Below are 11042 nucleotides of genomic sequence, written 5' to 3' on the forward strand. Positions count from 1 at the left end.
ATTTGAATTCCAAATTTTGATTAGATTCATAAAAAATACGTGAAGGAAAGTTATTTGCTTCTAAACTATTAAGATTTATGTTGTTTGTCCTTATTATTTTTATTTGGCTCACTAGTTGGTCCGATCCACATTGCTCGTGCCCCACGAACCAACATACTTACTCAGGCCTGATTAAAAAACTTTTTCTTAAATAGATTTCAAAAATCATAACTCAATCATATCAAATCATGATTTGAGTCGAATTGATCCAACAAACCTGGTTTATGTAAGAATATTTGTGTAATTAAGTTGTTTTAAAATTATTATTTGGTATTCAATCACCAAGTTTATCATTCATCAATATTTCAAGTTTGTTATCGTCTATAACCCATTGAGTAGAGTTAGTAATATGGATTAAGACAATTGATCCAACCGCACCCTAACTATGATTTGATAGAACTGGACTAAGATTTTTGTGGGCCATTTAAAAACATAATATTTCTTTTATTATTTGCTTATTTTTAGTATTTTATTTTATTATTTACTCCACAATAACTTGATTCATATTGCTCAAGCTCTTTGGATTAACAAACATATTGAACCCGAGCTGAGAAAAATATTTTTAAATGGGTTTCAAAAATCTTAATTCAATCTTATCAATTCAATATTTGGGACCAAATTAGTCCAAAAAATTTAATTTGTGACAATTATTTGTGTAGTTGGATAGTTATTTAATTCATCACTGAATACACCATCATTCACAATATTTCAGAGTCTATATTGTTTATAACCCATTAGATAGAGCCAAATTATATGGACGGTTGATCCAACCGCACACAAATTATGATTTGACAAAATTGGACAAAATTTATTGTAGCCCTTCTAAAAACATAGCATTTCTTTTGTTATTGGCTTATTTTAGTATTCTACTCCCTCCATTCCATATTAATCACGAGTTAAGCCAACTCACATTGATTTAGCTCTTCAAATTAATAAACTTACTCAACCGAGATAAAAAATAATAATTAAAATGAGTTTCAAAAATCTTAGTCTAATCTTACCAAACCATTATTTAGATCAAATAAGTCTAACAAACCTAGTTGACAACTCTAAAGTTAATTATTTAGTAATAAAAACTTAGTCATTATAATTAAATGGCAATTTGCAACTAATAAAATAATTTGTCAAGGACAAGCAAATACAAATTCCACTAATTTAAGATTTAATTATCTTTCTTTTCAAGTGTTATCAATCTCCAAATACACATAGCTTGGGCAGATATACTTATCTTGTACAAATAGATCAAAGTTACATGTAATTTATTTCAAATTAATTGTATTCAAATGAATTTACATTTTCACTCGTTACGCTCCAAAATATCCTAAATACTTACATACAATATAATTCACATGTAATCGCAATACACCAACTATCGCACTTGACTCTGTATCTTGCTCACCCAACTTCAATCTCTCCAAACTCTACTATTAACTTAATTTTCATTTTCATCTTATTTAGTAGTAGCAATTCTTGACTACTAAAGCAAATTGGAATATGGATAATAATTGTAGCATTCAATCACTTTTTAGAGTAACAATGAAAAAATCCAAACACATCAATTAGTAATTGCAAAAAGGTTATCTACTTCCAAATTAAATTTTAATTTGCATATACAATTCAACTGCAATACAAATACCACTTGTATATAAAAACTAATCCATGCATCATCATTGTAACAATAATTTAAAACAGTTGTAAAATCATATCAATCAACAAGATAAAAGAAATTATTTGTAAGCATTATAAAAGAAAAAAAAATAAAAAGAAGAATCACTCAGTTCAGCGGGGTACTCGACACGCAAGCAAACTCTAAAAATAGAGAAGCCTGCAATCCGGTCTGTTGAGCTTGAATATTATGGAGTCGTCATCGTGATCCTTCTTACCCAAATAGTAGTAATAAATTAAGAAAAACAGAGTAATTTTACATGTATATAAAGCAACAGGTATAATTGAAGTCACCATCATCATCAGAACAACAATTATTTTCATTCACAACCATAGCTGGTTGTGTCCAAAGGTGTCCTAAGATTGATATGTATATCATCATTTGATTTCTGGCGACACTTAAAACTTGAACAAAGTATATCTACTTCCATAAAATTAGTAATAAAAATTGAATATTAGGCAGTATGTGATTCAGATGCAATAATGTAATCACTTGTATAAAATCAGTCCAAGTGTTGGAATAATAATAATTGCTTCATCATCATCACCATAAAAACAACAACAAAAACTAAAGATCATTCAGTAATGGCAAATTAATTTATTGGTTCGATTCTGCCAGCAATTTTCCTCACCGATATCAGAAGAGGGAGCTTAGATATCCTCATCACGATCTCAATTTCACAAATAAATAAATTTTTAAAAAAGTCACTCAGTTCAGCGGGGTACTCGACACGCAAACTTACTCTAAGAATAGAGAAGCCTGCAATCCGGTCTGTTGAGCTTGAATTTTATGGAGTCGTCACCGTGACAATAAATTAGCACAAAAACAAAGAGAATTAAACGGCAAATGTACAAACAGATTTTTTTTTTAAAAAAGTAGATCTGAGGGAGGATTGAAATTGCTCAGTAGTGGCTAGTTATTATTGGTTCGATTCTGCCAGCAAGTGTCCTCAGCTTTAACTCAGAAGAGGGAGCTTAAGAATCCTCATAGCAAAATCAACCTCCCCAAAAATTGTTTACAAAATCTAAAAAAAAATAGATACAAAAAATGAAAGATGTAAGAAGAGATGGCTCAGGGAAGAAGGAGATCGACATGCAAAGGCATAAGCCCCTGGCAATCCGGTCTGTTGAGCTTGATCTTTTACAGAGTCCTCATAGCGACTCTTCCTTCTACATCAAAGCAAAGAAAATTAATGGAAAATACAGTAAAAGAGGAAGAAGAAGAGAAATTTGATGTTGCTCACCGAGTGTATGATGGGAGGAAGGTGGGCGGTGACTATCCATTTATAGAGGTTCTGCTAGGGTTTCTAGGTTTTAAGATGGAGAAGCTCTGCGGCTAACCCTATTAGCGAAATGACAGATTCAACCCGGATTTATTGAATTATTACAGAAAATTCTCCTATTTCTCCTCTGGGCTAAGAATATTGATAGTCCAATGGGCTAAGAATTTTGATAGTCCAATAAGTTTTCATGGACAGTGAAATTGTCCATGTTTTGCGCGGTAATAAAAGAAATTAATAAATTTATATATTTTTATTTTTTATTTATAAAAATATATTAATTTTATAAATAGATAATTTCTTATTTAATAACATAATATGTAATATTTTATATTCAGGTTTAGTGTCAGATAAGACAATATTGATATTTCTCTTCATACTAGTAAAGAAAGCCCGGGTGCTGTCCGGGCCCAACATTAATAAAGTTATATTGTTACTCTCTCCGTCCCATATTAGATGAGAATCTTACTAAAAATATTTTTTCATATTATTTGAGCACTTATTAAATTAGGATAGAATTAATTAATTCTTTTCCATTTTACCCCTACAATTAATATGACCATTCATATATTGTATGTGTATTTTTTATAACTTATTTCAATGTGCATTGATATAACACAAAGGGCAAAATGGTGAAGTCTTCCAATGTATTAATGATTTCTTAATCACCGTGTAAAGTTGGAAGTGCCCATCTAATATGGGACGGAGGGAGTATAATTTATGTATTGTTATAAAATTAGTAAAGATTGTTATAATATATTTTGCTCATAAGTGAGCTAATATAGAAACTTATTTGTCATTTGTCTTTTTAATTTCAATTTTAAATAGCAAATAAATGTAGCGATAAGATTGACGGTAGAAATGAAGCATATCTTTCTAAATTTAAGTAAAAATAAACAGAGTAGAAGTAACATTAGGGTTATCGATATGACGATTCATTCGGTTATTTTTTAAAAAAAATATATCATTCAATTTTTCGGCTATTTTATAATGTATAACCAAAATTAAAATTTTAAAATCATCCCAATCTTAATTTATGTGACAGAAGCAATACAAAAATTAGTCTTTTTTTTTGTCTTGTAGATATTTTAAGTTATTATTTATTGTAAATTATAGTATTTTTTATTAAAGTTTTTAATAACATATGTTACTTTTTATGTTTGAGAGTTAAACCAACTTTTTTTTATATGTCTTTTAATTTTATATGTGTTTTGTCCTTTTCCATTTTGAAAAACCAATACTCTCTCCATTTTATTTTATATGTCATTTCTTTTTATAAATATATTGGTTATTTCCTCTTCTTATTGGAACACATGTTGACTTGTGGGGAATACTTATTCCCTCTTCTTTTATAAATATATTGGTTATTCCCTCTTCTTATTGGAACACATGTTGACTTGTGGTGAATACTTATTCCCTCTTCTTATATAGTAATTCTTATATAGTAATACTATATGATATGTTTTTTTAAATCTTTTTTGGGTATATAAAATAGAAATTTTGTGCATTATTTTAAGTACAAACTATTCATATGTATATAGTAAAACAAAATATTTATGATGTGAAGTAAATATAATAAGAAGTCATATTTTAAAATAATTATATATTGTATGTTGAAAATGTTATTTTATATTTTAATTTTCTCTATATTTTGTAGGAGTGCTTCATTCTACACAAATTCTAATTTCTTTTAAAAATATTGTTGAATTTCTTCATTGTTTCTTTGTTATTATATTATTTTATATGAGTTATAAGTAAGATGGAAAGATATGAGTTATAAGTAAGATGAAGAGATATGAGTTATAAATAATTTGAATATGTAATTATTATTAGTCATTAAAAATATTAATAATTATGTATTAATTTTATTTATAAAAATATTAATAAATAAATGGTAAAAATAGGGAGGGGGAAGGGGGTACTAAAAAATATGAATAAATGAAGGAGCAATAATTGACACATTTATTTTTGTACAATATTAATAATTTAAAAAAAAAAGGGGGGGGGGGGGTACCAAAGAATATGAATAAGAAGGTGTCACATCATTTTTTTTCTAGGTTTACTCCCCATCATAATTCTTTTGATTGTGATAAAATAATTATATTAATTGTGTTTCATAACAGAAAGAGTTGGATAGTAGATGACCAAATGAGTAGCATTGTCAATACATGTAGTTAAGTTAATAATACAAGCAAAAGTTTGGAAAAATTCTAACAAAAGTAGCTAAGTTACAAATACAATTCAAAGTAAAAAGAAACTCTAGCAAAAAAAATTCTTAATTATACTTCAAAAATGTGTTTCTTCAAACATCTTCCTTTGCAAGTCGCTTTGTCACCATATTTTGCTCCCCATGTCAAACTCCTCATCATATGCTACCAATTGAATAATTTCTTTTAACATAATTATGAATAAATAAAATATTATATCAATCAAAAAATAATTATATCAGAAAAAGAAAGAAATCTAAACTATATAATATATCTGTAAATTATTTTTTCAATTGTACTTACAATAAATAATCATCATCTCTTGAAATCTAACAAATATTGTAGTTTAATATGATTATAAAGTTAGTGTCAACCGCAAATTGACTTTTAAAGAGAACACAATCACACAGTGGCAACACATTGTTCATTTTTACGAAGATTTTCTTAATTTTGCTTGTTTTGGGAATTGAAGGATGATAATACATACGTAAATAAAACATTAAAAAAGCACGTCTAACTACATAAAAATGAAAAGAAAGAGTTGAGAATTAAAATATTTCTTACCTTCATATACTTTTTTTTATTACATATTAGTTCATTCACAAATCATCAATATGATGAAGAAAGACAAAAATAATCTTGAATGTGAATCTTCATGAAACTGAATATGAATTATACCTGTAAAATAGAGGAATACATTCACAAACCATTATGATGAAGAAGAGAATAAATAAATATGAATCTCCATGAAACTGAATATGAATTTATATAGATTGAATCCTTGTAGCATCGCCTGAAATTCAGAATTTTAGAGATTGTCTTGATTCTCTGCAACTTACTCCCTTGATGTCTAAAGGATGTTTCTACTCTTTTTGTAACAAGCAGGAGCTGAATCATAGGGTGTACTCAAGGATAGATTGGGTTGTGGGGAACTATAAATGGATGCAAGACTATGAGAATGTTGAAGCTGATTATTTGGCCCAGATGCGTTTGGTCATTCCCTAGTATTGCTTCATTGCACACCAGTTGTGATCATTAGGCCAAAGCCTTTCAAGTTGTTTAAGACTATCCTGGATCACCCCCCAGTTTGTTGAGATTGTCATTAGCACATACACCCAAAGTTACAATGGCACTAGGATGCATTAGTTGAATCTCAAGCTCAAAACATTGAAGAGTAACCTAAATGATCTCAATACGCATCTAGCTTCCTATGTTAGGAATCTGCAACAAATTAGACAAAAGCTAGAGGTTACACAAGACATGTTGCCTACTAGTCCTCTAAACCAGTTTTTGATAGAGGAGGAACATGATGTTCTCATACATGACCTACACTAGTGGCGCTTAGCAGAAGAGCAAGCACTATGACAAAAACTAGAGCTACTTAGGTTGTCTTTGGTGATTCAAATTCTAAATATTTTCATGGTAATGCAGGATTAGAGCTAATAGAAATGCTATCAAATTTGTCCATGATGATCAAGGAGTGAAGATATCAGACCCAAGGCTAGTTGAGCATTTGTCAAATTCTTTTCCAAATTGTTGGGCTCTGCAACAAATAAAGTTTCATGCCCAAACTCAGTGGTGATCAAAGAGGTCCTTGTCTGTCTACTCAACAAAAAATTGTTCTTATCTATAAGGTCACAGAGAAGGAATTAAGGATATGTTTATTGATAAAGCACCAGAAGTGGATGACTTCCTTATTGAATTCTACACTAGCCTATGAAACCCTGTTAAAGCAGATGTGATCTTGTGTGCACAAGAATTTTTCCACTCAGGTAAATTCCTAAAGTCATTTAGTTGTATTCCAAAGGTGTCTTCCCCTGTTGTGGTCAAAGACTATAGACCTATTGCCTATTGTAATATTGTCTAAAAAATCATCATTATATAGAGGTCTGGACATAGAGGATAGTAATGAATATTATTATATTAGCCCATCCCAGTCAGCTTTCATTGAAGGAAGCTCTATTATTGATAATATTTTATTTAGTCATGAATTGATAAAGTGGTACTTTATGAAAGAATCTCACCTAGATGTGTCTTGAAAGTTGATTTGATGAAAGAATATTACTCTATTGAATGGTGTTTCCTAAAGAGTATGATGGAAGAATTGGGATTCCCTCAGAAATTCATTATCTGAATAATGGAGTGTATCACTACAATTTCTTATTCATTTGTGCTCAATGAGGGATTAACCAAATCATTTCTAGGTATGAGATGAATTAGACAAATGTGACTCAAGTCAGCTTACCTATTTGTAATTATAATGTAGTACCTCCACAAAGAACAAAGTATACTTACTATGAACCCACAATTCCAATTTCATCTCAAATGTAAGAAGCTTGGTTTACTGCACATATATTTTGATGATTTATTGATGTTTTTCAAAGTTGATAGTACATCTATTGAGTTGATGCAATGGGCCTTTCAAAAATTCTCTGCAGCTTCAGAATTATAGGAAAATATAGACAATAGTTTCATTTTTATGTCGGGGTCAAGACTTAGCAAAACATCAGTTACTACAATAACTTAGCTATTGTAAAGGGACTCTGCCTATATAAAAAAAAAAAAAAACAGTAGACCAATGTTTACCCCTAGTTGATATAACACTTGAAAGAATAAGATGTTGGTCAACAAATTTACTAGCTTACTCTGGCAGGCTTCAATTGATAAAATCTATAATGTTTGGTATCCAAACATATTGGGCTCAAATCTTCATCATCCCAAAGAGAATCATAAAGTTGATTAATAATCATTGTAGGATCTTCTTATAGACAAGTTCTATATGCCCATCCAAGAGAGAACCGGTCTCCTGGGAAAGATTTTGCATCCCCAAATAATTGGGGGGTTGAAATATTTTGAGTCTATGTAATTGAAACAGGATTGTAATAGCTATACAATTATGAATTTTATCTACAAATTAAAGGAGGACATCCTATGGATCAAATGAGTGAATATTTACTATATGAACCGGGAGACTGTGGATACACGCAACATTCCTAGAAACGCTACCTGGTGATTAGGAAGATAATAGACTCCAGGAAAATTGTCATGTAGGCACCAGAAATTCAGGATAATCTCTTTGCAAGATTTGATCTGTTGACAGTAGGGGCTAAATTTTCCATAAAAAAAACTTTACACAACTTTGTTTTCACAACTCCCAAAAGCATCATGAAAATGCATTATTCTTCAGGCCAACATTCATTCTAGACGTAAATTCATCTCGTGGTTGGGCTTGTTAAAGAGGCTAAATACTATTGATAGATTTGTCAAATATGAGGTGCAAATAAACTCATCATTATTGCAACAATGTTGTGGAAACAAAGGATCATCTTTTCTTTGACTACCTTATCACAAGGACTTTGTGGTACATGATACTGAAATGGATAGGCTTTATGAGGCCTATAGGAACTTGGCAACATGAGGTAGATTGGGTCACCAGCTGGGCAAAAAGAGAGCAAGAAAAGGTGTTACCACATCTTGTGTCTTCACTGTTATTTAAAGAGAAAGGAATATGATCAGGTTTCCAAGAAGTAAGTATCAAGTTGACAGAAATTGTAAGAAGATAGTTGTTTTCATGTCTATGTCACAGGTAAGAATCAAAAGAAATGGTCTACGCAACTTCAATAGTTAGCTGCCATGCCATGAAATAGTCTTTTTCGGTGATCTCCTTTTGGTAGTTGTCTTGTTTCTCTACTGACTATATTTTTTTATCAGATTGTTATTCTTGTGTAGTTTTTTTTTTTTTGGAATCTTGTTATGACTAGTGACTCCTTATGCATGTTAGAGTGAGCCCTATTTCAAATAGTTTATTTATTTTGAGATATAGTATAACTAAAAGTTTGAGATAGTGAGAAGTAAAAAGATAAAATTATTCCCAAGAGAAGGTATTTATATATCAAAGGTAATTTATTAATATCTATTGAATTATCAATTAATTCTTTGAAAAAATCTTAAATTATAATAATACTAATAATTTTATAAAAGAATCTTAAACTATTATCGAAATGTTAAGCCAATAACATTTTTTTGATTTAATTTTGAACCATCTTGACCCTTTTTTTAAAAAAATTAAAGATTGACCAAATGACCCTTTTATAAATAATAGAAGTTGTACAGAAAAAGACCAAAATACACCTCTAACTAAAGGTAAATAAACGTCCAAAATTGTGCCCAAATGGCCCAACCCAATCTAGAAAAAAAAATCAATAAAAGAAAATTGGGAAGCATCTAGACCAAATTAGAAATCTCACAATTCCTCATCTTCACTTCAGTTGAAGCTTGTCGGAGACGATGGTGGAACTTCGACGCCGATTAGATCGAGTTTTGGACATCTCAAGAGCTTCAAGTTATCACAATAATGGTGCGGCAGAGAACATCATTTCCAATCACTAACAAAAGAAGCTTATTTGTTCTGCTGTACAATGACATTCATCAGGTAAACTCTCAAATCTGGTTTTAAATCTATCTTTTAATGAATTGAATTTCCAAAAAGGACCATCTGAGAAGTAGATCTATGCTGGAACTAAATCAATGTTTTATGAAAATCTTCATTTCTAGTGGGTAAAACCTGAATTAACCGTGGTGCACTTGCGGGAAACTCCTTGCCGAGGGCCTGTGCACCCCCGGGATTAGTCGGGGCTCAAAGAGACTCGGACACCCGGTGCAAATAAAAAAAAAATCTTCATTTCTAGGCCCTTCATCCACCGCTTGTTTAGTCGATTAGCACTCTTTGAGAGTTGTCCCTTGTAGCTAAACCGATTGATTTAACTTTAATGAGGTAACTAACATCTCCATTGGGACTTAGAAAGATTACTACCATTCAAATCATTAGTACATATTCATTTATGGTGATTGAGGTCAAGATTGAACCAATCGACTATTTCTGATTGTTCAAACCATGTATCGAATCACCTGTTTTTGTTGTAATCAATTATGCAGCCGAAACAATCCAGGTAATTTGCAATTTCATTATCTAATCTCCAATGGATTGAATCCGACAACAGAACTATACCACCATAAAAAGATTAGATATTTTAATTGTTTATTACTTATGAAATTGTTTTGAGTTAAAGAATTGAATTAACCACCCTTGTTTAAGTGAAAAATTATTTGATCTCTTTAAGCCCTAATTTAGTACCCTTTGAACACCTCCATTCTCTCACCAGGTGCAAGTAATGCCAACCAAATGAAATTGTTTCAGGCTTAAGATGAAACTATAATAAACTCATAGCTTAGCATACATAGCTTTAGACACACCAATCATAGACCAAAAAACCAATCCACCTTCAGTTCTTGGTAGGCAAACATTTTCCCAAGTAGCCTAATGTTTGGTCCTTCCTGTTAGCTTGTTACTCCAAAAGAATTTAGTAAATATTCTATGGAGCTCTTTCACCACATATTTAGGAGGAACAATAACAAATAAAACATGTATAGCTATGCTTTGTAAGACACTGAATAATAGCACTTTTTTTCCACTAAAAAAAGGCATATTACGCGGGCCGATTAATGTTTATGAATTATGTTCTAAAAATGTGACTACAAATATTTTCTTTCATCAAATTGGAAAATTTCTTTTCATGAAAGTTAAATTTATTTTGTTTTCGAAAATAAAGTTTTTTACTAATGTAGCCCGGTCAAGTGAGAGAATATTCAAAAATGAGCTAACATTATTTAAAATATTTTATTTATATTTTAAATATTATCGTAGGTTGTATGCTAGTCGATAAACCTCAGTTATAGTGTGATAATTGATATTGAGTCGTGACTTTGTGTTTGGTGGGTCTAGTGAGATGGTTGATGTGGGCTCAATCTAATAAGTCCCATAACGAAAGGGGTCACTAGAATTTCACTATTT

At 30.6% G+C, this 11042-nt stretch overlaps 5 non-coding genes across 5 annotated transcripts; all 5 read right to left on the reverse strand.

The window, feature by feature from the left end:
- Positions 1-1807: 1807 nt before the first annotated feature.
- LOC125861050 (small nucleolar RNA Z107/R87) lies at positions 1808-1914 on the reverse strand. The gene has a single exon (XR_007445921.1). It is a non-coding gene; the product is annotated as a small nucleolar RNA Z107/R87 (small nucleolar RNA).
- Positions 1915-2169: 255 nt separating this feature from the next.
- On the reverse strand, positions 2170-2252 carry LOC125861057 (small nucleolar RNA snoR31). Its single transcript, XR_007445927.1, has one exon. It is a non-coding gene; the product is annotated as a small nucleolar RNA snoR31 (small nucleolar RNA).
- A 27-nt stretch (positions 2253-2279) lies between these two features.
- Positions 2280-2379, reverse strand: LOC125861102 (small nucleolar RNA R30/Z108). Its single transcript, XR_007445963.1, has one exon. It is a non-coding gene; the product is annotated as a small nucleolar RNA R30/Z108 (small nucleolar RNA).
- A 28-nt stretch (positions 2380-2407) lies between these two features.
- Positions 2408-2514, reverse strand: LOC125861051 (small nucleolar RNA Z107/R87). The gene has a single exon (XR_007445922.1). It is a non-coding gene; the product is annotated as a small nucleolar RNA Z107/R87 (small nucleolar RNA).
- An 89-nt stretch (positions 2515-2603) lies between these two features.
- On the reverse strand, positions 2604-2703 carry LOC125861101 (small nucleolar RNA R30/Z108). Its single transcript, XR_007445962.1, has one exon. It is a non-coding gene; the product is annotated as a small nucleolar RNA R30/Z108 (small nucleolar RNA).
- Positions 2704-11042: the final 8339 nt, after the last annotated feature.

The sequence above is a fragment of the Solanum stenotomum genome, chromosome 3, assembly GCF_019186545.1.
Source record: "Solanum stenotomum isolate F172 chromosome 3, ASM1918654v1, whole genome shotgun sequence".
Lineage (NCBI taxonomy): Eukaryota > Viridiplantae > Streptophyta > Magnoliopsida > Solanales > Solanaceae > Solanum > Solanum stenotomum.